At 44.3% G+C, this 25,579-nt stretch overlaps 1 protein-coding gene and 1 pseudogene across 1 annotated transcript in view; both read right to left on the reverse strand.

Annotated features, from left to right (window-relative positions):
- LOC126159271 (uncharacterized) overlaps window positions 1-25,579 on the reverse strand; it is a 538,531-nt gene that overhangs the window by 240,741 nt on the left and 272,211 nt on the right. The gene's annotated exons all lie outside the window — the stretch shown is intronic.
- On the reverse strand, window positions 3,318-3,435 carry LOC126163831 (5S ribosomal RNA; annotated as a pseudogene).

Raw genomic sequence — 25,579 nt, forward strand, 5'->3', positions numbered from 1 at the left:
CTAGCGGGCCAACCATAGCGCCATCTGGTTTCCCCCTTCAAGCTAGACGAGTTTCGTTCTTTGTACTTTTTTCGTTTGATGCTTATTTCGTGAGATATTTGGCCTGGACACAATCAATGGACCACCCTTTATATTGAACATTGTTGCTTGCCTAGTGTGGCAAGTGAATATAGGCCCAAGACGGCGAGTACAGCGTCCTGAAGTATTTAGGAGAAGTCTCTGCCAGGACTGGGTAAGGCACCTGCGCTCAGAATTTGTGCTATCTTTATTACAATAATTCTACATTAATTACGATACGAACGTCATTGTAAAACGAAACATTGTAGGGCTGCAAATTTCGTTTCCACAATACTGAACGATAAAAAATACGTACTTAAAAGCGACGAAAGATCAAGGAGGCTAAGTCCTCGCCCCCTCACCGAATGATATCATCAATTCCGTTAACACTCTACGCCTTTTTCTGGGCTGTGCTGTACTCTAATACACAGTTGTCTGAAAATGCAACTTGTTCATTGTGGGTACCACAGTCAAAAAATTTATTTAACGAATGCAGCATTTTTCCCACTTAAGCTGTATTTATTTAAATCTTTTCTTCGCTCCTCAACTAGTTTCGTCTTTTTAAGCCATTACGCAGTGTATTACTATTTTACCACCATGAAAGGGAACGACAGTAGTGTCAATGTAATATTAGCGGAATGTATTTACCTAGACTAAGATATCTTATGGATGAAGTACGTATGTACTCAAGGAAAGAAAAGATCTCTAAATAATAAAATTGTTAGGAGGATATGGTATGTCATACGAGGGATGTAGTGAGCTTTTTTACACAGCTTAACACTGGATGACGGCTTAAGGAGTCGATACTAGGTGTGGAACCAAGAAGCAATATCAGTAAATACAGCCTAAGTGGAAAAACACCGCATTCATTTATCTGAAAATCGTTTCCGAGTTGAAATTGGATGGTCATGAAAACAAAATAAAGGAATACTTTCATCCATTTAGCGGGACAGTGTGGAATACGAGTATCATCCACATTCAGTATTATCACGATGTCTTGGTTCGCTCAATACTGTGCCACCTGTGTCACCGACATTTCGCACAGGTACATCTCCGCGCTTGAAGTTTCCAGGCGTAGACATTATTTCCAACTAAGACGCTATTTCACAACCCAAGTTTTACTAACTGCATACGATAACGGAGAAATATTTTAGGAACTAAACTCCTAAAACCGTAGTAGCTTCTATCACAGGAACGTCACTAATACAATGGCCAATAACTTCGCACCGGCAGGTGGCAAGATGTGTGGGCGGCCATCAGATTCCTAGAACTTAGGATAGTTCGGCAGCTCTCAAAAATACGACTTGCTGTAGATCTCTTCATGAGGAACAAGCAAAATCTGCTAATTTCGTAATTTGCCTGCAATATCTGCGTTGCAATGATTTTTCCCTCTGGTTACTTCCATCCCAAGCTATCAACGCTCTTTTACGTCTTCCACCACCCTTAGCTTGTGGGGTCTTCGGAGTTGGAGGTATACAACAAACGGAAGCATGGAGACTTCGACGATTGGACTAAGCTGTTGCATCGTTTCCTACCGTGCTTCATACTTCCTTCCTCAGCCCTTTTTGTCTCGTACTGGACCAGTGATCTTCCTCAATATCTTACGCTAGAAATGTTTTATGGTTCCATATTGCACCAATGGTAATTTGTTGCATTATTTAACATTATTTTAATTCTACTGGAAACAGTGTGTTTCACGTTATAGTAAGTTCTTGATACACTAGTGATAGTGTTTTTCACATGTTTGTTGAATAAGGTGCCCAAGCATCTCTAGTTTTCTGCCCTGGAATATCTTAAATCTCCAACATGAGACACAGAATTCTGCACCGTTTCTGTGGTGAATATCATCTACTCACCCCTGATTTTGTGGCTGAATGCAGATTCTGCCAAGGCTATCTGCGTAGGTTAACACATGAATTCTCTCATTTAAATTAGTCGTATCCCATTTATCTTTATTTCGCGGCGGATGTTCTCAGCAGGTACGCTCAACAATACGAGCGAGGTACGTCCACCTTTGTCTCAAACCAGATCCAACATCAAACTCGAGGTATCTCTCTCACTGATATTTTACCTCCACTGAGGGTCCGGTCATACGATCTCTCACCATGCTCACTAGTTTCATTGGTTACGAATATTTCCTCAGAATGTAGTGTATGATCAACATACTGAGGCCTTGGTGTCACATTAGAAAAGCAGTATATTAAAGCACTTCGTAAAATTAATGTACGCTCTAAGGAAGGTAGCTGCAGCACAACAGAAATGTTTGATATTTTAGTGTGGTATAAGATGACGTGGCGGAACACTCAGAAGGCTTCTGACGAGATTTACACTGGCCGCGAAAGCCCTCATACACATCCCAGTATTTCAAATGGAACGTATACCCTTATAAACGTAAAATTCCGAAATGACAGAATTTTCTGCCAAGACTGTTATTAAATGCATTTATTCACGATCGCGATTTCAGCCTGCTATATTATTCTCACGTGATACTTTACTTTAAAAAGTATAAATGCTTGATCCTTCCTCTTGACCGAGCGAGGTGGCGCAGTGGTTAGCACACTGGACCTGCATTCGAGAGCACGAGGCTTCAAACCTCCGTTCAGCCATCCTGATTTAGGTTTTCTGTGATTTCCCTAAATCGCTGTAGGCAAATGCCGGGATGGGTCCTTTGAAGGGGCACGGCAGATTTCCTTCCCCATCCTTCCCTAATACGATGGGACCGATGACCTCGGTGTTTGGTCCCCTCTTCCGAGTCAACCAACCAACTTCCGATTGAAAGGACACTGTCATCGTGTCTGCCATATTTGTGTATTCGATATGCATAACAAGACAGGAGTTTTCGTCATTTGTAGGCGTATAAAAGAACGTAGCACTTAATGTTGTTATTACAATCGAACTTGCTAGGATTTATTACTTGAGGCACTGCGTTCTTTTATGTAATTAGTGAATTCTCTTGTATTATTATGCAAATGGAACAACGATCATAGTAGACTTGAGGACAGTGTTTTCTTAAGGAAGGATGATGCATTAACGTCTCACTTGAGAATAATATAAAAGAAGCACTCCGTCTTCAGGCCACGAGTGGTCTACCGGGGCCATCCGACTGCCGTGTCATCCTCAGGGGAGGATGCGGATAGGGAGGGCGTGGGGTCAGCACACCGCTCTCCCGGTCGTTACGATGGTATTCTTGACGGAAGGCACTACTACTCGGTCGAGTAGCCCCTCGATTGGCATCACGAGGCTGAGTGCACCACGAAAAATGGCAACAGCGCATGGCGGCATGGATGGTCACCCATCCAAGTGCCGACCACGCCCGACAGTGCTTAACTTTGGTGATCACACGTGAACCGGTGTATCCACTGCGGCAAGGCCGTTGCCTGAGAATAATATAACAGGTCGAAATCACGGTCGTGCGTAAACAGCTTTAATAAAAGAACTGACAGAAAATGTTTCTAAAGTATTACAGGACTGTGGACGCAAGTAAACAGAAAAAGATAAAGTTTCGATGTAATATACGACGCAGCAGCAGTTAGTAAACCGAACAGTTGCTGGATTAAAGTACGTGTACGGATTTGAAAGATGAATCCTGGGAGCATCATAGAAAGAGCTGAAATGATTTAAGTGTTAAGTGGGAGATGAAGTACGAAATGAAGATATGCTACTGAATCTATGGGAAACGCTTATCGGCGACAGTCTGGTGCGAGATGTGCTGAGGCATTCAGGTATGTTATCTCGCTAATGGAATGAGCAGTAAAGGGGTTGGGGAGGGGGGGGGAGTGTAGAGGTAGATTAGAGTCTGTGAAACACTATGTAATGTTGATGCGTTAAGTTGTTCTGAAAGCGGTGCTGATATTCAAGACAATAAAAGCGGGTTAAAAGCTGTGAGCTATCTGGAGAAGCTAACCTTGCATTACTGAGCAACTGTTTCACCAGCTATCCAGTCTAGCTTACCAAATTCCCAACCAGACTAACATTAATTATAATCTTTTAATAGTCATCTTACGACAACCAGTGATATATATATATATAAAAAGAGAATTTAAATAAAAAGAAATAAATCAGTTTATATTAGGACATTTATTTTAACATTGTTCATTGTTCCGTTAAACTTCATTCATAACTAAACTGGTGCCTTATTTAGGATTGTGAAAATGTGAGTTTGTAATCTTATGGAACACATCAAATATGGAGCCAAGATTGGGAGACTGCATACAACACTGCATTCGTCAAATAACACACGAAGGATGTTGAAACATATGCCAGAGGAAATTAACCACAACCAAACGATTCAATTTTCACCCAAAGAAACCTAGTAGCGCAATCCTGTCTGTCATGAAATTAGCACACAGTGGCATACTAAATTCATACTAACTCTGTGTGAAATCTTCCCGAAAAGAATAGCTGAGAGCTACTTTGATGGTTACACCACATGCTACACGTGGTCAACTTGGTTTACACAAAGAGTGTAACTCCACAATAATTTTGATAATTAAAATAAATTACATCGAAACGCAATTTACAAAAGAAAAACCTCGAACTGGTTACTATCGTCTTACTATTAACCTGACGGGTCAAACAATTGTATAAGCACATGGTATTGGTCTCACCCCACGTAGGTTGAACATAAAGAAAAGTTGCTATATTGAAAAATATTGTCAAGACGAGACGTTATAATCTCACGCACATTCGCATTTAAGATTGATGATCTTAGTTAGAGTTACGGATCATCAACACGTGGTTTCACTTTACTCACAAAGTAGTGACAAAGCAACTACTGGAAAATATTCTGAACTTCACACTTGAATTACACTGCGTTACAATTTAAGATAACATAAGATATTTTAGATCTAAACCTGAAATAAAGGTGATTAAATTTTCAGTTAGGCTGAACTTAAGAAATCCATTGTCCTACGGACTTAGCACAGACGCGCTTAGCCAGAGATCTTACCACTTCAGACGCTCGCCGCGAACAGACTGGTGTGGGCCCCCACCAAGGGTGCTGCACAGACACAAACGGAAGTGATCAGAGAGGCAACTTCCTATACCAACATGACAAGGGACGGACAGGACCATACCAAGAATAGAAACCTCTTTGCTTTTAAAAAGCATAGCTACCTGTTGCGACATTGGTCCTACTGTTCTCTAGCAGACAGGCTTGTCTGCTACCATCAAGCATGCAACTAGAAATACATTTGCTCATTCATCCTTTCACACAGAAGGGAAGGGGGATGACAGTATCTTATCATGTACACTATATAAAAGAAAGCGCATGTAGGTTCCATATGAGACTGTGAGACATGAATTACATATAAACTGTGTTTTGAAGTGCAGTAGTGTGACAGATCGTTCTTGTTTGTGTGTAAAAGTAACACGTTCCACTGCTCAGTCTCCTCCCAGATCGAGTCAGAAACACCACAGTAAATGTAGAAGTGGAATTTATGCCGTAAATGACAACAGATTTAAGAAATTAACATGAAAGGAATACAACAGAGACCTTTCAACTATCGAGGCTACGAGGGAGCAGATTTGCACTGAAGAACATAGCGAGACATGGGCGACGTGAAGCATGTGGAAAGGCTGGTGACTTCTGAACAGAACTGTCTCGACGAAGTTAAAACGGTGTCCTGTTAGACCCGATAGAGGTTGCCAGGCAACAGCGGGACTCACAGGTCAGCCGTGTGGAATCTGCATGCGGCGCAGCGCGCTGCACGGCGGCCCGGGGCAGCGCAGGGCGCGGGCGACAGCCACTTCCGGCGGCGCGCTTCCGGCGGCCGGCCTTGGGCGCGGCTGCCGCCCACGCAGGCGCCGGCTGGCCATTGCAACAGCCGCGCCACCCCAGTCTCCCTGCTCTGCTTCCTGGTCCACCGGGCCGTCTCCCGCCGAACTGTCCAGCGGCGCTGCCACATCCGAAAGTTCCCACAACCACTGTACCAAAGCCGGCCGGAGTGGCCGAACGGTTCTAGGCGCTACAGTCTGGAACCGCGCGACCGCTGCGGTCGCAGGTTCGAATCCTGCCTCGGGCATGGATGTGTGTGATATCCTTAGGCTATTGAGGTTTAAGTAGTTCTAAGTCCTAGGGGACTGATGACCTCAGTAGTTAAGTCCCATTGTGCTCAGAGCCATTTGAACTGTACCAAACTTGTTCACTAGTGCCTTCAGATGACAAAGGTGGTTGCCTGACACTCACTCATAGGTCGCTACACTGTGGAGAGACGATTCGAAACAATTGTGTGAACCGCTGGTCATACAGGAAACGTTCTACGAAAGCGAGGGGGAAAAAAAAAGAAATCGTCCACCCAAATGCTGAAATCTTATTTCTTTTTGGCAAGCTCTCTCTTGGCCAACCAGCCGGTACACCAGATCACCTGTCTCCAAACCACCCCTCTAAAATTATTATGTAGGCATTGTAATATTATTGGATTTCAATTATTTTACATGTGAGACATTTGTCATTAAAGAAAAGGTCAGCCAACGAGCTGTAGTTCCTAAAGATGCTAAGCGTCACAGCGCGAGAGTAAAGAGACGAAATATTTTTACAATGTGCGCCTATACCAAAACGCGCGTCCAGCGTTTAAATACTCTAAATAAACACTATGACCCGCTGGGCGCACATATTTAAAATCATTGCCGCAGCGCTTGATAGCAAGAAGCTGCGCAACAGAAGAAAGAACAAGCTATCTTTTGTTAAGAAATACTCTAGAGACTTCATTATCCCTTGTACTTTTGGTCGCCGACATGTTAAGAAGTACTGCATAGCACTGCTACAAGTTGTATTTTTATTTTGTGTAAAAACTATGTGAAACGACGAACAAACATTTCGGTAACTCGGGTGTGGATACAATGTACTTACGCACACGCAAGGACATTTAATTTCAAGAAGGAACGGACTGACAAAGCAGCGATTATTGGACTGTGCCATCCAAAAAATAAACATCAGATGTAAGTCATGTATTTATTGAGTATTTGTCTATGTTTAGAAGATTAATGCCAGTTTGTTCAAAATATATTAATATTTTACGATGCAGTAATTTTCTATTTATTCTATTCTTTCACTAACCAAAAATGATGCCGGCCGGGGTGGCCGAGCGGTTCTAGGCGCTACAGTCTGGAACCGCGCGACCGCTACGGTCGCAGGTTCGAATCCTGCCTCGGGCATGGATGTGTGTGATGTCCTTAGGTTAGTTAAGTTTAAGTAGTTCCAAGTTCTAGGGGACTGATGACCTCAGAAGTCGACCCTACTGTTCGATCTATACATCGGAGCAGCAATCACGGAAACGAAAAAAAGGTTGAGGAAGGGGTTGAAATTAAGGTAAAAGGACATCAATGATGAAATTCGCTAATGGTATTGCTGTCCTCAGTGAAAGTGGAGAGAAATTAGAGGACCTACTGAATGGAGTAAACAATCCAGTGAGTAGAGAACGGATTGAGGGTGGTGATGAGCAACAGAAATAAGATCGACGGTAAAGTTCAAGTAATTTACGAAAATGCATGAGGATGACATCTTCGACAGCCACCGATATTTCGACATATTCAAGGCACGGAAGCTCTGTGCAACGGACCATGGTGACCACGAAGTTAAGGATTGCTCCTACTTTGGTAAAAAAATGACATATGGGGGATAAAACAAGATTTACTTCAAGAGCACACCATCATAGGTAAACAAAGAACGCTTGGCCAAAATAAATCTCCTGGTATAAAGTACCCGTCTTAACTTGAGGAAGACATTTATGAGTATATGTGCACCTCAGTCTAGGGAAGTGAATCATGATCTGTGAGAAATCTGGAAAAATTGATAAGCAAAGCGTTTGATAGGTAGTACTATAGAAGTTTATTGAAAATCATATGGAATGATAACGTAAGAAATGAGGAAGTACTCCGCAGAAGCGCTAAAAGAAAGGAACATATGGCGAACAGTGACAGTAAGAAGGGGCGTCCTGAGACGACGTGTATTGAGACATCGGTGAGAAACTTCCATGGTAAAAAAGGAAGCTGTAGACAGGGAAAGCTGTAACTGAAGACTGAGATTTCATTACATCCACCAAATAATAATCTGCTACTCTGAGATGAAGAGGTTGTCCGGAGACCAACTAATTGCGGGCCACGTCGAACCAGTCAGAAGACTTCCGACAGAACAGACATGGGAAGACCGTGTTGCAGCGTCGTTTTTGGAGGAACCTGCGTGTCCTGAACTACAGTTCGCTCTCTCTCTCTCTCTCTCTCTCTCTCTCTCTCTCTCTCTCTCTCTCTCTCTCTGTGCTTGAGGTACCAATGGTTTCGATGCGTCTTAAAAATTCTATTTTGGAGTGTGACAGCGTTGTTGTGAAATTCGTTCTGACCGACACGGGTCGCGATGAGGTGGAATAACCGTATTGCGGAAGCTCTGCTAGCAACATGTTCGTGAGTCAGGCTCTTAATGACCCACAAAAGCCGCGTAGGGGTGGCGTTGGTGTTTCAGTGGGCGGCCCAACCGTTACACGCCGTAATCTCTCCGGCACTGCGGCCGCTCCTCCTATAAGGTGACACACTGCCGAGGTTGGCTGCAGGCCGACCAGATCCGCGATCGCTATTGTCAATCAGTAGAATGACATTCAGACTGAGCAGCATCGGCGTTGTAATTTTTCGCAGCGCACTAGTTTTTTGATATATCGATGGACACATGGTACATTCCATTAGAGTAATTTGATACTGCTGCTGCTGCTGTTGTTGTTGTTGTTGTTGTTGGGCGTCAGTCAAGAAACTGGCTTGATGTAGAAGATAGACTGGTGAAGAGAGCTTCATGTCTTTACAGATCTATGTAACTGCCCTATACTCGTGATGCTCTGCAGCTCGCAGAAAACTCTGGAACTTCAGTGACGACTGAGATGTCAGCATAGAATTTTTGAAAGTTCTGTTCTGTTGACGTTCGTGAGGTTCGCCACCATACCTATTTAACAATTTCGGGCACGCACGGACTATCGTTTGCGAACAGATTACAAGACACTGAAGATTAGCGTGTCGTCTGAATATTGAGCCTGCGTAACAAAATTTCCTAAATAAATCCCATTCAACCGCTGTTGAGAGTCATCAAAAATGAGGTTCCTGAACCATTAGGATTGAGATAGTTTGTAAATATACTTTCCTTAGTTATATAAAAAAAAACAATTCCTTGATGCCTCATGTTTTTTTTTTTTTTTTTTTGTGTACATATCCCTTTTCCTAGTCATTTTGTGAACTAATGCTCTTTTCCTCCACTGTCGTTTCCTCCTTACGGTCATATTTCGAAAGCTACCATCATCTTCCTGTCTGTTCATCAACCACGTTCCACTTTCATATATACATTCTGAACAAAACTCTGAAAATACTTCCTCAGTCTCACATTTACGTAACAACAATGAAGGTTCATTTGCAACCAGTTACGGTCGAAATGGTCATCATTAGGCTACATAAAGTTATTACAGCAGCCTAAATGGTAACTTTCTGTGGCGACAATAATAGAAATGGAATAATTCAAACTCTATTTGCATAACTTTCGATAAGAGTAAAATTCCTTTATTCACCTGAGTGATCTTAGTATGCTGTTCATTTCTACCTTCGCCGGTGTTGGCGCGAGGGTTAGCCGCGCGGTCTCGGTTGCGTTGCAACGGTTCGCGCGGTTCCCCCCGTCGGAGGTTCGAGTCCTCCCTCGGGCATTGGTCTATGTGTAGTGTCCTTGGCGTAAGTTAGTTTAAGTAGTGTGTAAGCCTAGGGACCGATGACCTCAGCACTTTGGTCCCATATAAACTTACCACAAATTTCGTTGCTGTTATGGAGAGTACTCTCCATTTCTGCCTGGTACACAGTTCGACGAGAAACAGGAAGTAAATACTGATTTGTTTTATCAGCAGTTCTTCGCATTACTTAAATATAACTTTCATTTAATGCTTACAAGCCGTGGTCCATCAACTGTACAAATTTTACTTAAACTTTCATTCGATGTTAGTCTCTCTTTTACACGAAACATTTTCTTGATATTGCCAATCTACATTTATTTTACTGCCGTTGTCAGAAGATCAGTATACATTATACGTGCGACAGCATCAGCACAATATTAGTCGACATTGATAAGGGATGTGACAAGCCTTCGCCTCTATGGTGGCTCTAACTCTGGTGGGTATGCTTTCAGTGAGGTGTCTAGATGCCTGTCGCGGAATGGTAAGTAGTGATGGGTCGATGCTGGGATCTGGACTGAAGTCGATATTCTAACTCATCCCAAAGGTGCTCCATTGGGTTCAGGTCTGGACTCCGTGCAGGCTAATCCATTTTAGGCGTACTATTGTCCTCAGACGATTAGTTCACATATGCTGCCGTATGACAGGACACATTGTCATGCTGATACTACGGGAGGGATTTACTACTGAAATTTCGGAACAGCTCTTTTCAGGAATAGTCGGACAACATATTACTCTCCCCCTACCCCCCCCCCCCCCTACCCCCGCCCTCCACACACATCTCGCGTATTGACCACGAGGAGAAAATTCAAGAAATTAGAGCCAATGCAGAGGCTTACCGACGATCATTCTTCCCATGCACTATTCGTGAGTGGAGCAAGGTTGGAGGGATCAAATAGTGGTACCGAAATTACCCTCCGCCACACCATTAGGTGGCTTGAGGAGTGTGGTGTGGATGTAGATCATCTTCTCCGAACTATCCCTCTACTGTACGCAGTACACAGTATTGTAAATGTGTTCATATCCTTCCGCAATTAGCGTTTTTTTTTAAACGTATAAAGGGCGATCAAAAAGAAACGAGCCGAAGGCATAATTACAGAAATCAGTACCTGTATGTTAGAAGTACTGACCCTGGCTGTTGAGACACTTGTCCCACTGTGACACAAGGCGGTGAACGGCTGTCTCATGAAATTCCGGGGTCTGCGATGTTATCCATATCAGCACGTACAGTTGGACGTCGTCTTCCGACGTGAATCGTTTGCCCCTCAGAGCCTTTTTAACGGGACCAAAAATGGAGTAATCACAGGGAGAAAAGTCCAGACTGTATGGAGGGTGGCCGATAACCTCACATTTGATTTTGTGCAGGAGTGCTGCGACTGGGTTTGCATTGTCAGCAGAATGACCCCACGGGTGAGATTGCCTGGTCGTTTTGATTTGATCGCTTGGCGAAGGGTGGTCAAGGTTTGCGAGTAACACTGGGCATTCACTGTTGTCCCGTGCTGCAGGAAGTGAAACTGAAGGGGGCCATTTTTGGTCCCCTTAAAAAGGCTCTGAGGGGCAAACGATTCACCTCGGACGACGACGTCCAGCTGTTCGTGCGGAACTGGTTAACATCGCAGCCCCGGGAATTTTATGAGACAGCGGTTCACCACCTTGTGTCACAGTGCGACAAGTGTCTCAACAGCCAGGGTCAATACTTCTAACATACAAGTACTGTTTTCTGTAATTATGCCTCCAGCTCGTTTCTTTTTGAATGCCCTTTATGATAAGGGGACGACACAGCTGCCACCAAAAACACCCCATGATATAAGCTGCCGAGAATTCTTCCAGGTTGTATGGCCGTGGTCCATAGAACTCTTGTATTCCTGACGTTTCGTCCAAAGCTACGTTGGACATCTTCGGAGGTGTTTCTGGTTGTGCTGAGTCTTGCCGACTGACGAGTCGAACGTCGAAGAACGGCCTAAATACCGTGGAGAGTGGGCGTGGTATGGATTTCAAGTAATAGCAGAGAAGAACCTTGTCAAGGATAAAATATAACTATCGATCATAGTACGTCAAAGATAAAAACTTCTCGTCGATTCTGTAGCGCCACTGTCCATATATCGCTGAGTTTCATAGCTTCTTCTTTTCTGTTAAAATTATCTCCATGTTTTTATATTTCGACGGCTTCTCTATATAGCAGTGGATAATAGTTCGTCATAGTACATAAAACTTCAGTTTCCGAAAATTTCACTACGTGATCACCCGACTGAAGATCATGTTCCGCCACGGCTGACTTGTCTGTTTTCCCTAGTCAAATGCACCGCATGGTCATACCCCGAGGAGATTTAAACCCGCAAACCGCCCACCAGAGCGTTGTTTCACCATGTATCAGCATTATCCCTAATTTATGAGAATGAGTGTAGAGGGGGGGAGGGAGGGAGAGAGAGAGAGAGAGAGAGAGAGAGAGAATAGGAGAATAATTGAGGACTATGAGTGCAAATGCTTTTCTGAAATGAAGATTTTAGTACAAGAAAGGAGTTCGTGGTGGACCCCTTCACACACAACAGCATACAACTCGTCTCAGCCTTTACTTTACGAAAAGTTTGACGTTTATGTTCCTTCAACCGTGTATTCACACTTCTCTTTGTAGTTCCAGTGTAGACCCTACCGCACGGAATCTTGTATACACCACTTGCAGACAGAGGGGGACGTTTATCCATAACGGAACGAAGTGCTTGGCCTATTTTCTTAGACGGCCCGAAAATCGGTGGAACGTCATGTTTCCTTAAAATCTTCCCGATTTGATCCGTTAGTTTTGAGATGAAAGGTAGAGAAACCGTGTTCTTCCATCGCTGTGTCCTATAGTTATCCTTAGGCCTCCTGTTATTCTGTCGCAAAACTCTATTTATTTCCTTAGCAGAGTACACATTCTTCTCAAAAGCCTGCTTTAGATGTTTTAACTCGGCGTCCAGAACAGAAAAGAAGAAGCTATGAGACTCAGCGATACATGGACAGTGGCGCTACAGAATCGACGAGAAGTTTTTATCTTTGACGTACTATGATCGATAGTTATATTTTATCCTTGACAAGGGTCTTCTCTGCTATCACGTGAAATCCAGACCACGCCCACTCTCCACGGTATTTAGGCCGTTCTTCGACGTCCGGCTCGTCAGTCGGCAAGACTCAGCACAACCAGGAGCACCTCCGAAGACGTCCAACGTAGCTTTGGACGAAACGTCAGGGATAGAAGAGTTGCATGGACCACGGCCATACAACCCGGAAGAATTCTCGGCGTCTGAAACATCCGGTCGTGAAAGCCTTCCCATGATATAACAGCTCCTTAATGTTCCACTGTTCGCACTACACGTAATGGCAGATAACGCTCTCCAAGCGTTCGCCAGACCTAACCTTTCCATCTGATTGCCACAATGTATTGAGTGATTCAACACCGCTTAGTGGTATCACTCAAATGATGTCACTCAAACACCTCAAGCTTCACTTAGCGCTGTCTACAGAAATGGGCAGTTGACGAGGAGCTGCGTGACCGTTGGCCCCCATTCTTTTCAACTCCATGAGCGAAGTCATTATGCTAGATGGACTACCAGTAGCACTTTCGTTTATTTCACGGGATTATTTTACAAGCATCCCTGTCTGTCAGTACGTAAGTTCTGGCTGGCCTTCCTTTAGCTGTGGTTGTTCCTTCGCGTTTCCACCTCACATTCGCGTTACTAACAGTCGACCTGGGCAGCTTAAGAAAGGTAGATTTGTTGCTCAGGTGACATCGAATGACTAGTCTACTTTTGAAGTCACTCAGCTGTCCTGACCGATTCGTTCCACTGTAATTACTGCTTCTCTGCTGATGACACACTATTCCCTTCCTACTTTTATACTGGCGGGTCCGCCTTTTGTGACACCTGGTAGGCAGTACCGCGTTGTATAGGGATGGTTGGTTACTTTTGTTCGGATAGTCCATATACATAACTTATATGACAGCGAACAAACTCTAAATTGACTCTGAACGGTAAGAAAAATGAGGCCGTCCAAATGAGTAGTCAACGAGTTCTATTAAATTACACGTTAAACCCCAAAACTTTTGAAAATTGTCGAGTCATCTCAATATCTAGGGGCTACAATTACAAACAACTTAATTTAGAATCATTATATACAACATTTTGTGGGGGAACACTGTTTTTTTTTTTTAACAGAATAGTTGTAGGCGCAACGAATCTTCTACAGTACTGCCAACACTACGCTTTTGCATTATCTTCTGGAGTATTGCATACCAGCAATACCAGGAATCCTTATAATGTTGATTGAGGACATCAAGAAAGTTCAAAAGAGAGACCCTCGTGCCACGTATACGATAAGCGAGTTGGAGTGGCAGTTATTAAAACAAAGACTATTTTCTTTTAACGAAATTTCGCTTAATAACTTTTTCCTTTGAATACGTCCTCCCCCATAGCTGAATGGTCAGCGTGACGGACTGCCCTTCTAAGGGGCCCGAGTTCGATTTCCGGATGGTTCGGGGATTTTCACCGCTCAGGGACTGGGTGTTGTGTTGTCTTCATCATCATTTCATCCCCATCCGGCGCGCAAGTCGCCCAGTGTGGCGTCGAATGTAACAAGACCTGCACCATGGCGGCCAGACCTGCCCCGTAAGGGGCTTTCCGGTCTACGACGCCAAACGCTCATTTCCATTTTCCTTTGAATACGAAAATGTTATGAGGACTCGCTTCTACACAAGGAGAAACGATTGTGATAAAATAAGGGAAATCAGAGTTCATAAGGAAAGATTTAAGCGGGAACGGTACTGAAGAGTCTGAAAGTATTTGCATTCTCTAACAAATATTTTCGTGGGTATCGGAGACTAATCATGTAAATGTAAATATACTAGAACCGTTTGATAACGCCTCCAAAGCTAAGACAGGCTTTTAGTGGACGTTAGTGAACATTAAACCTTGAAGGAAGTTGGTAGGCACGCTGGGGCCATGATTTTAAATTACTCATTCCAAAGTAATATCCGTAGATATTCAAATCATGTGACTCTAACCTACAACTCAGTACACGAAATGGCAGGTACATCCAAGTTTTTGTGCATTTCCTTTCAGTCACGCAAAAAAACTACACTCTTCTGAAAAAAAGAAACAGCATTTTCAGCACGAAATCAGGCTGCTTGCAGCCCTGTCTAATAAAAAAAAAGTGGGCATTCGTTTTAGTGACTCTACAACGCTTTTTGAACAGAGATGAAGGCAACATCTTATTTCCTTTATGGATTGTACAAAACAGGGTAGGCTCAAAGTCTCGATCCGTTTCTTCGAAATAATACGTAACCATAACACATTTCTGTGATAACGTGTTGGATATACAAGAATCAACGATACTGAACGGTTCAGTATTTCGCTGAATGAAAAAGCATAGGAGTTTAAGGTGCTTCACAAATTAGACCACAGAAATTACGCCGCTGGACAAGCTGCGTGTTACGATTTGAAACAAGCTGCATACACCGAACACCCCATGGATTATAATTTCTTTAGTTTTGAGCTCACATTCCACATCTGCGGAAAAGATAACGAACATGAGCGCCGTACGCTGACACTGAATGGCACCTCACGCTTCCAACCAATGCAAAGAGCCGCGCGGAGCGGCCGCGCGTTTAGACGCGCCATGTCGCTGATTTCGCGGCCCCTCTCGTCGGAGGTTGGAGTCGTCCCTGGGGTATGGGTATGGACTAATGACATCAGCAGTTTGGGAATTCACACACATTTCAACATCTGAATGGCAAAGAGAGACTTGGATTCGCGAAGAGTACAGTTTATTCGTTCTTTTTATTTATTTATTTTATTTTTTCAGAAGTGACAGTTACGGGAAACATTTAGCTCGATATGTTAGAGCAACCACAGCTTCATCAAAAGGGCATGACTGACACTTATGAAGCACCCTGCCACTTTCCTCTCTCAGGAAAGGAGTACCTAAATCGTAGATTCGCTAAGAGGTGGATTGCCAGAGGTTCGTCAGGGTTGTGGCCATCGTGTTCACCTGATTTGATACTCTTGGATATCCTCGCTTGGGGTATGTGAAGTCAAGGCTGGAAAGAAAAGAAGAAACAAAATAAAAAGTCAAGACATTTCTAGGCTGTAAGAGCTCCACGCGAGGATGCAGCATCGGCAGTTTTTACAAAACATGCTCCAGAATGTATTCAGATCTGTTATTCAGCGCCTGCCAGTGTGGCCGAGCGTTTCTAGGCGCTTCAGTCTGGAACCGCGCGACCGCTACGGTCGCAGGTTCGAATCCTGCCTCGGGCATGGATGTGTGTGATGTCCTTAGGTTAGTTAGGTTTAAGTAGTTCTAAGTGTAGGGGACTGATGACCCCAGATGTTATGTCCCATAGTGCTCAGAGCCATTTGAACCATTTGTTCTTCAGCGTTGGGAGTAATGTTTCGAGATGGACGGAGGCCATGTCCAAGTACAATTAAAATCTATGTATAGACTTACAATGGAAATGAAATGAGCGTTTAGCGTCATTGGCCGGGAGGCCCCTTGCAGGGCAGGTCCGGCCGCCTTGGTGCAGGTCTTATTACCTTCCACGCCACATTGGGCGATCTGAGCGCCGGATGGTGATGAAATGATGATGAAGACAGCACAACACCCAGCCCCTGAGCGGAGAAAATCCCCGACCCAGCCGGGAATCGAACGCGGGGCCGTAGGACGGCAATCCGTCACGCTGACCACTCAGCTATCGGGGCAGACAGACTGACAATAACGACACGTGACTGTTATGTAAATGCCTCTATTATTTCGTAGAAATGGGTCGAAACTTTATGACCGCACTGCACATGTTGTGTCATAAATGACAAGACAGACGACCGAATTGTCTAATGAAAGTGAGAAAGCGAGGTCGAACAAAAATAAAATCTTCCCGAGCCGATTGCGTGTTCACGGCGGAGGAGGAGGAGGAGGAGAAAAAGTGCCGGCTATACAGACGTTTCCCTGGCTAGGGCGCATCGCCGCTGTCGGAGCAAAGTCGTCTGCAAGGACGCGCCGGGCGCACAATGGTGAGAACGGAAGGAAGCGGCCAGCTGCGCCCTGCACGCGTTTCGCAACAGCCGCGGACGACGTCGTCGGAGGCGGCGGCTGCAACACAGGGCCCGGGTTCACGCCCCGGTGCACGCCCAAGGCCAGGAAGTGACACGGCCTCATCTGGCCGAAGAATGGCGACCCTCGGCCATCGCTCACGCTACGGTAATTAAGCTTTTTCTCCGCGGGCGTTTCGCAATGCCTCATTCTTCTGGTGCTGCCGCCGGGGCATCACGCTCCATCGAGCCCCTGCAAGGCCGCCGGCCTGCAGCGCGCCTCTGCCGCCGCTTGCATCACTTGCGGGCTCGCTCAGACCACTCTGCAGCCCTCCCTGAATGTTGATCCGGCGCCTCGCGGGGGCACCGAGCCCGCTGGCAGGAGAAAGAGGTGGAAGTGGAGCAGACCTCCGGGTCCCCCACATTACTGCCCGGGAGGGACAGAGAGGGTTATCTGAGAATATTTGGTCATACTCCAATAAGATGGAATTAGGCAATTTGCATACGTCAACTATGGACTGTAGAGACTGTTCTTTCTTCCTTTCGCTTGTGCCTTTGTCCCGCAGGTACCCAGGGTCAGCATGGTTAGTCGGATTTGGCAATGTTAGATTAAGGGGTGGCCGGATGCCCTTCCTGCCGCCACCCCGTACCCTCCAGGATGGAATTACTGTACCCGAACTGTCTGTGTCTAGTGTAATCCATGGAATAATACGAGAGTGTTCAGATGTCTGCGAGCCATGTAACTGAGGCGGGACGTGGGGACCAGCCTGGTATTCATCCAGAGGGATGTGGAAAACCATCTAAAATCCACATTCAGGCTGGCCGGCACACCGACCGTCATCGTTAATCCGCCGGGCGGATTCGATCCAGGGCCGGCGCGCCTACCTGAGTCGACGAAACAGCGCATTAGCCTCTCGGCTAACGTGGCGGGTCGTGGATTGTAGAGAATGTCTTCTCCCGAAATTCTTGTCTTCTACAGATCCCTGTACTACCGTGGAAGTAATTCTCAGTTTTCTTAACGCATGTTGTAGGCCTCATACTTTCGCAGGCGATTCACGCCTGGCGAGGCCAAGGCAACCATTGCATATGAGAGAGAGAGCATTTTATAAATCCAGTTCTACAGGAAAAAGCGACTCAGAGGTAATGATAGAAACACTACACAAAACTACAGCTGAAGTCGGATTATAAATGCCGTATGAGAAAATGGAATACACTGAACATAAACAGAATAGAGGAAATTTCTGGGTGTATCAAAAAGACTCACATGATTTTTAAAAAAAATTAACTATTATGTTATTTCTGATATGTGTGTGAACAACGTACAGTTGAAAAGAGCAAACTCTCGAGTTTTACATGGTTTCCTCTAGCTAGCAGCACTGTGCGCCGATTTCAATTCTAGTAAAAATGGTGCCGGGACAACAGAAAGCGTTTTGTGTTCTACGTATTGCGCAGTGCGGATCAGTAGTAACTGTTCAGCGTGACACTCCTGTAGGACAGCAAAAACCACAACCTAGGAGGATGATGTCAAATCAACAAAGGCTTGCCACCAACGAACGCATGAGGAAGTTCTGGGAAGTTAGCAAAAAGACTGTACGTTAGTGTAAGGTTCTGTGCGGTCTGTGACTACCCAAATACTATAATAAAAAGATCCTGACGGAAGCAGGTGTACCTTCGATGTGCGATACGAAAAGCACATGAGAGCCTGGAAGTATGGGACAAATCAGGCCAAATTTGCAAGGGATCTCTAGAGAACTTAATCACAAGCCGACTTCTATAGAAAGAGACATGATAATAGAATAAACAACAAACATCACCTAGTCTTCCAAGAAGATTGTCCTATACAAAAAACCAAAGCCTAAAAGGGAATCCTTCTGAATTAATTTTTATAAGTAAGAAAACCATGCACTTTTCACACTAATAGGAAAAATAGTAGAGTAACACCTCAACAGATGAGGGCTATCCGTCTGTGATGCTTATTGCACACAAAGCACTACATGCCACAATTTAACTGAGTGCATTTTGTATTAAGAAGGCATAACAAAATTAGTAAAGTAAATAAGAGCTTATAACAACAGAAATGCATAGTTTGAGGTGGTATAAACTGCAGTCGTGACTAGGGCTTCCCGTCGGGTAGACCGTTCGCCGGGTACAAGTCTTTAGATTTGACGTCACTTCGGCGACTTGCGCGTCGATGGGGATATTTTGATGATAATTAGGACAACACAACAGCCAGTCCCTGTGCGGAGAAAATCTCCGACCCAGCCGGGAATCGAACCTGGGCCCTTAGGATTGACATTCTGTCGCCCACCGGGGGCGGACATAAACTGCAGTAATACATTAGTTACGTGTAATGACGACCTTCTGAAATGTTGAAACTTGCATTTGTACAAAAAAATGGTTCAAATGGCTCTAAGCGCTATGGGACTTAACATCTCAGGTCATCAGTCCCCTAGACTTAGAACTACTTAAACCTAACTAACCTAAGGACATCACACACATCCATGCCCGAGGCAGGACTCGAACCTGCAACCGCAGCAGCAGAGCGGTTCCGGACTGAAGCGCCTAGAACCGCCTTTGTACAGAATAACGTGGTACTTACCTAATACATGTCTTCTTTTAAGCTTTATATACAACCTTGTATTTCAGCTGAAATCACGCTATGCATTTCGGTTTGTTTCACGGTTTTGTTTGCTGTACACAGATATCATGAGGATGGTTGATAACAAAAATGAGTTGTAATAAGATAAAGAGAGACATCTGCATGTCATGCACATTCTAATTTGTATGTTAAAGCTATTAAGAATTACCAATTATTGTTTTATTTTACTTTTATTTTCTCCTTTTTATCGTAAGGTTTAGAACTGAATAAATGTGTAATTTATGCAACCTTGCCTCTGAACCTGAGAGACGTCTTCCATGGCCATAAAAAAAAAACTTAGCTGCGAGTACGCATTATGAAACTATGACGGGTTGAGTCTAGCGTCTGCTAACATGTTTTGACGCCTTCGGGAACTTCGCAAATAAAAGGAAGTAAGCATCCAAGATTTTACAAGTTAGGGAGAATTCTATATTGCGCAAACAGCATAAATCTATCTTGACAGTAATCGGTCGATATGTAGCTATTTACATGCTATGCATTTCTGCGCGTGGGCATTGTGTTGTGCAAGGCGTGTGGTGCAATAATCTGTAGGAGGAATCAGGAATGTACAACATTTTTACTGTGAAACCCCGTGGCAGCGACGTTTAGCATTATCCGTGTCGAGGAAAAACATTTAAAGCCAATCAAAGCGAGTCTTTCTTCCCTGTATTCTCGCAGAGACGTATTTCACGATGTTTTCGTTGCTAGACGCATATGAAGAAATACTTGCAGAAAAAAACGCATTACTGAACGCTGTAATTGTGATCGAGTTCTGTAGCATTCTTTTCTTTGTGACAACGATGCACACTTTCCCGTAATTCCTTCTCATATAACCTGCATTCCTGTTATTCTTATGGTATATATGTATATAACAAACTTTCCTCGCAGACAGAAACGGATTGAGTTAGCGTAACAGTGCCCGCATTCGGGAAAATCGTGCTAACAAGTCAAAACAAGGTTAGTGCATGCACGAAGAGACACACAGAGGTTTTCTTCGTCTACCTGAAGATAGTATTTTAAGTTAGGTGCGCACACAAATTAGTCCAATCGTTACTAATGTAAAATCTACATACTTCAGTATGTTCTAAAAAGGGAAAGCTGCAACTGACTCGAGCTAGCCGCCCATGTAACAGCTGATGCACGTTTTATTTTTGTACCAAAAGCATTTCAGTGAGTCCCATGCACATTTTCTTCTCTCAGCTTTTTTCCACCCATCTCTTCTCCGTCATCCTTTCTCAAATTCGTAACATACGATGCCTCTTCAGTATTTATTGCGTGGGATATCTTTACTGGTAGCAGATATTGGAACTAATGGTGCGAATCTATCAAGGGCCAAAAAGTGATAAAATTACTTTTCCCTTTCAGCGTATGGTGCGTGTATTTCTTGTAAACAATAGTTGTAGTATTGGTAATGTCTGTAGCGTCTGCATAATATCTACGAAATATATATACTGGTCAAACAGAATTGCTGTGATGAAATCCTGCACGAGAAAAACTATTAGATCTTTTCCATACGTTCTGTAAAGAACAGAAACAGAAAATTACCTGTTATGCACTACAGTAAATTGTGCAACGTACAATGTGAGTGGCTGCACAAACTGTTCCATCGTGATCTTCCATACCGACGTACTGTTGTTTCCGCAATGATCACTATCACTACATAGAAGTCCGCCTCCATAGCTGAGTGGTGAGCGTGGCAGAATGCCATGCGAGGTGCTCGGGTTCGATTCCCCACCGTGTCGGAGATTATCTCTGCTCGGGGACTGGGTGTTGTGTTGCCTTCAATATCATTTCATCCTCATGGAAACGCAAGTAACCTAAATGGCAACAACTAAAAAGGCTTGCATCAGGCGCTAGTCTACCCGATGGGAGGCATTTTTGATTTCTTACCACGGAGTAAGAACATCATTCTTCTCACCTCTTCTTTTACGTGAAAAGAAGTTCAAGAAGACTTAAAAAAGGAAGCTACACATTATTATGGCAGGTCAAGAAACTTTTACTACGCTTCAAAGTGGCAGTGCCGGCCGCGGTGGTCTAGCTGTTCTGGCGCTGCAGTCCGGAACCGCGGGACTGCTGCGGTCGCAGGTTCGAATCCTGCCTCGGGCATGGGTGTGTGTGATGTCCTTAGGTTAGTTAGGTTTAAGTAGTTCTAAGTTCTAGGGGACTTATGACCTAAGATGTTGAGTCCCATAGTGCTCAGAGCCATTTGAATTTTTTGAAAGTGGCAGTGATACATGATATTTTTCAACATTCACAGTCTCTATAAACAGCGGGTGGGAATGTTCTAACAACCCTTCAGTTCCTTCTTGGTAACGGAAGCATCTCGAGAACCGTTGTGTGAACATCCTCATCAATGAAAAATCTTTCCCCTAGATGTTATTTGCCTGGACCATGCCTTCTGTGGTCGATGACCTTCCTTCCCGATTAGCATTTGGTCCACATGCCGCCAGAATTTCACGGAGCGTGTCCAATTTACATATTTCACCTATACGAATCGTTCTACCCCACGTACAGGGTATCCAGCTCGAAAGAGGCCCCCACAAACGTGTGTAGCAATGCCGCTGAAATTGCACCGTGTAATTTGTGACGTATGACGTGGCAACACTGCGCTTTGCAACATCGTTTGACGCAACAGTTTCTCGCGTCGCTGTGGCTGGAGCTCAGTGTTTAGTGTCAGTGTATCTCTATTCTGTCTAAGAGCGCGTGTTTCTTGCGAAAAAAATCGCGATTACTGGTTCCGTTGAGGCACATCAATGAATGTTTGTTTTACGGTTTGATGACCAGCATATGCCACCTAAATGCTGCATACAAAAGTTAGTTAACAAGATGGGGAGCAGTGGAAAGGTGTTGGATCTTCGCGGCGGAGGGACTGGCGTGAAACAATTATTGTTGGTCTCTCCCGCGAAGTCTGTTCGACGTTTATCTCAGGAATGTGGAGTGTCACAAAGCTGCGAAGAAAGCCGGCATACAGGTTTGTAGCTGTTCAGGAACTGAATGTCAATCACAAAGACAAACGCATTACATTTTGTCGTTGGTTTCACCAAATTAATGCTCAGAGGCCAGTAATATTGCAGTACGTACGGTTCAGTGATGACGCGTGGTTCCACCTTTCTGGATATGTAAACTCTCGGAATACACGTTTGTCATGTAATGAAAATCCACATGCATTGGTCGAGCAACCCCTGCATTCACAAAAGCATTAGCGTGTTCTGTGCAACATCACAGCTTCGCATCATCGTATCAATTTATTTCGAGTCTACTGTGACCAGAGCAGTTTACATCGGTATGTTTCGGGAATCTGTGATAATGAAGAACTTACTCTCAGCTGGTACCAACAGGATGGCGCCACATGCCACACATCTCGAGTGACCATGGCTGAGGTCGTATCATTCTTCCTCGGCAGAGTGATTTCGAAAGTAGTGTGGCCGGCCGCTGTGTCCGAATGGTTGTAGGCGCTTCAGTCCGGAACTGCGCTGCTGCTACGGTCGCAGGTTCGAATCCTGCCTCGGGCATGGATGTGTGCGATGTCCTTAGGTTAGTTAGGTTTAAGTAGTTTTAAGTCTAGGGGACTAATGACCTCAGTGTTAAGTCCCAAAGTGCTCAGAGCCATTTGAACCATTTGAAAGGACTGTAGTCTCTAGGGGTACCTGATACAAACAACTTGGTCACTTCCAGCACGTTCTGTGACTCACCTTTATTTCATCATGAACAAGGTATGACAGGTTAATTTCATTTCATTTCTGATTTCTATGCAAAGCCTTTAAGTATAACCTAAGTATTTTATGTGGTGTCTCTTTCGAATGGGACACCGTTTGTAGCACGTTATCAATTGCCGCGCCACTTCAGACTTATTACCGATAAGGCAGCAAAATTGTCTCTGCAGGAAATCTACATCATGTTCTGACTAACGTCTGACAATGCGCCACTCTTTTTGCCGAATGGTCTTAGCGTGATACGACATGTGTAAATTATTTTTTCGAAATCCCATCAAGAGCAAAATTCTACAGACGCAATCTACACGATCAGAAAGAACGGCAAGAAACTTTAAGGAATATAATTCAGTAACTTATGGACGCCAAAGACAATATTTTAAGAGGACATTGTCCTCTTCTACGAATATCTCCCTACGAATGGGATCTAACTCTAGTCCAACCTATTTAGCAAAAAATCAGCAAGGACAAACAAAATTCTTTTGCCGAAATCTCTGAAAGTAATCAGACAAAGCAGCGCAAGAAAAGTAACTGTAGGAGAACGGATGCTTGAATACATATTTAATGGCGAATTTGAAAAAAAATTACAAAATTACGCACGTTTACATATTGCAGTAAAGACAAGCAGCACCTCTCACGTCGGAAAACGTCATGCATAAATGCCATAATACACGAAAATGCGCGCTTGAAAATGGGAATCATTTTCCGGAACGCGTGGTGCAAAAATTGAAATTGTGACTGGCAGCAGTAAAAGCTGTTTTATAAGCCAACTGTCTTTATAGTCGCAGGCTTTCAGAAACCGGACAAAATAAAATAAAAAATATTGATTCACCTGAAGTACGTACAAAGTAAGTGCTAAGATTTACTGCAGAATTTACTTCTGCTAACAGTGCTCAATAAAATAACAGGTATGCCATAGAAGTTCTTCCAATCCATATGTGGTATACAGCAAACCAGTGGTTAAAAGTATTGATTAAAAACAGCCTTGGTTTATTTTTCAACGACGCGTTTCTCCTTATTTAGGCATCATAACCTGAAGATGCCTAAATAAGGCGGGCCGGCCGGTGTGGCCGTGCGGTTCTAAGCGCGTCAGTTTGGAACCGCGTGACCGCTACGGTCGCAGGTTCGAATCCTGCCTCGGGCATGGATGTGTGTGATGTCCTTAGGTTAGTTAGGTTTAAGTAGTTCTAAGTTCTAGGGGACTGATGACCTCAGTAGTTAAGTCCCATAGTGCTCAGAGCCATATGAACCATTTTAAATAAGGCGAAACGCGTCGTTGAAAAGTCGTTGAAAAATAAAAAACTAAAATTGCAACCAAGACTGTTTTTAACCAATATTAAGGTATGCCATACACTGCGGTCACAAAAGTCGTGGGATAGCGATATGCAGATATTATGCAGATAGCGGTAGTATTGCGTGCACAGTGCAATGCCGGAGGTGTCATTTGTAGTCCGGTGGTTCATGTGGAAAAGGTCCGACGCCCGACGGAATTAACAGACTTTGAACACGGAATGGTAGATGGAACTAGACGCATGGGACATTCCATTTCGTAAATCGCTAGGAAATTCAATATTCCGCGATCCAAGGTGTCAAGAGTGTGCACAAAATATCAAATTTCAGGCATTACCTCCCACCACTGGCCGATGGCCTCCACGTAACGACCGCGAGCAGCAGTGTTTGCGTAGAGTTGTCAGTGCTAACAGAACAGACAAGCAACATTGCGTGCAATAGCCACAAAAATCAATGTGAGACGTACGACGAACGCATCCGTTAGGACAGTTCGCCGAAATTTGCTGTCAGTGGCCTATGTCACCAGATGACCGACCTCAGCCCGACTAACAGCCTGACATCGGCTCTCCTGGGCTCGTGAACATATCGGTTGGACCTGAGACTGGGAAACCGTGGCCTGGTCAGCTGAGTCCCGATTTCAGTTGGTAAGAGTTGATGGTACTCTTCGAGTGTGCCGCAGACGCCACGAAGCCATAGACCCAACTTGTCAACAAGGTACTGGCAATGGCAACATAATGGTGCGAGTTGTGTTTACATGGATCACCGACTGTAAATGGTTATGTCGGGCTACTTGCAGACAATCTGCAGCCTTTCATGGACTTCATGTTCCCAAACAAAGATGCTCCATCTCACCGGGGCACAATCGTTCGCAGCTGGTTTGAAGAACCTTCTGGACATTTCGAGTGAATAGTATGGTTACCCAGACGGCCCAACATGGGGCGAAATGTAGAGGTCAGGCACCGTCACCGGCAACAGTTTTGCAATTATGGACGGCTATGGAGGCAGCATTTGTGTGTATTTCTACAGGGGATTTGGAATTACAGGCGAAGGAGGTTCGGCACGATATTAAGGGTACCCGATAACTTTTGTGACCTCAGTGCATGTACGTTGGCACCTAGTGCCAACAATGTTCTCAAACGCCTGTGT

This window comes from Schistocerca cancellata, chromosome 2, assembly GCF_023864275.1.
Source record: "Schistocerca cancellata isolate TAMUIC-IGC-003103 chromosome 2, iqSchCanc2.1, whole genome shotgun sequence".
NCBI classification, from domain to species: domain Eukaryota; kingdom Metazoa; phylum Arthropoda; class Insecta; order Orthoptera; family Acrididae; genus Schistocerca; species Schistocerca cancellata.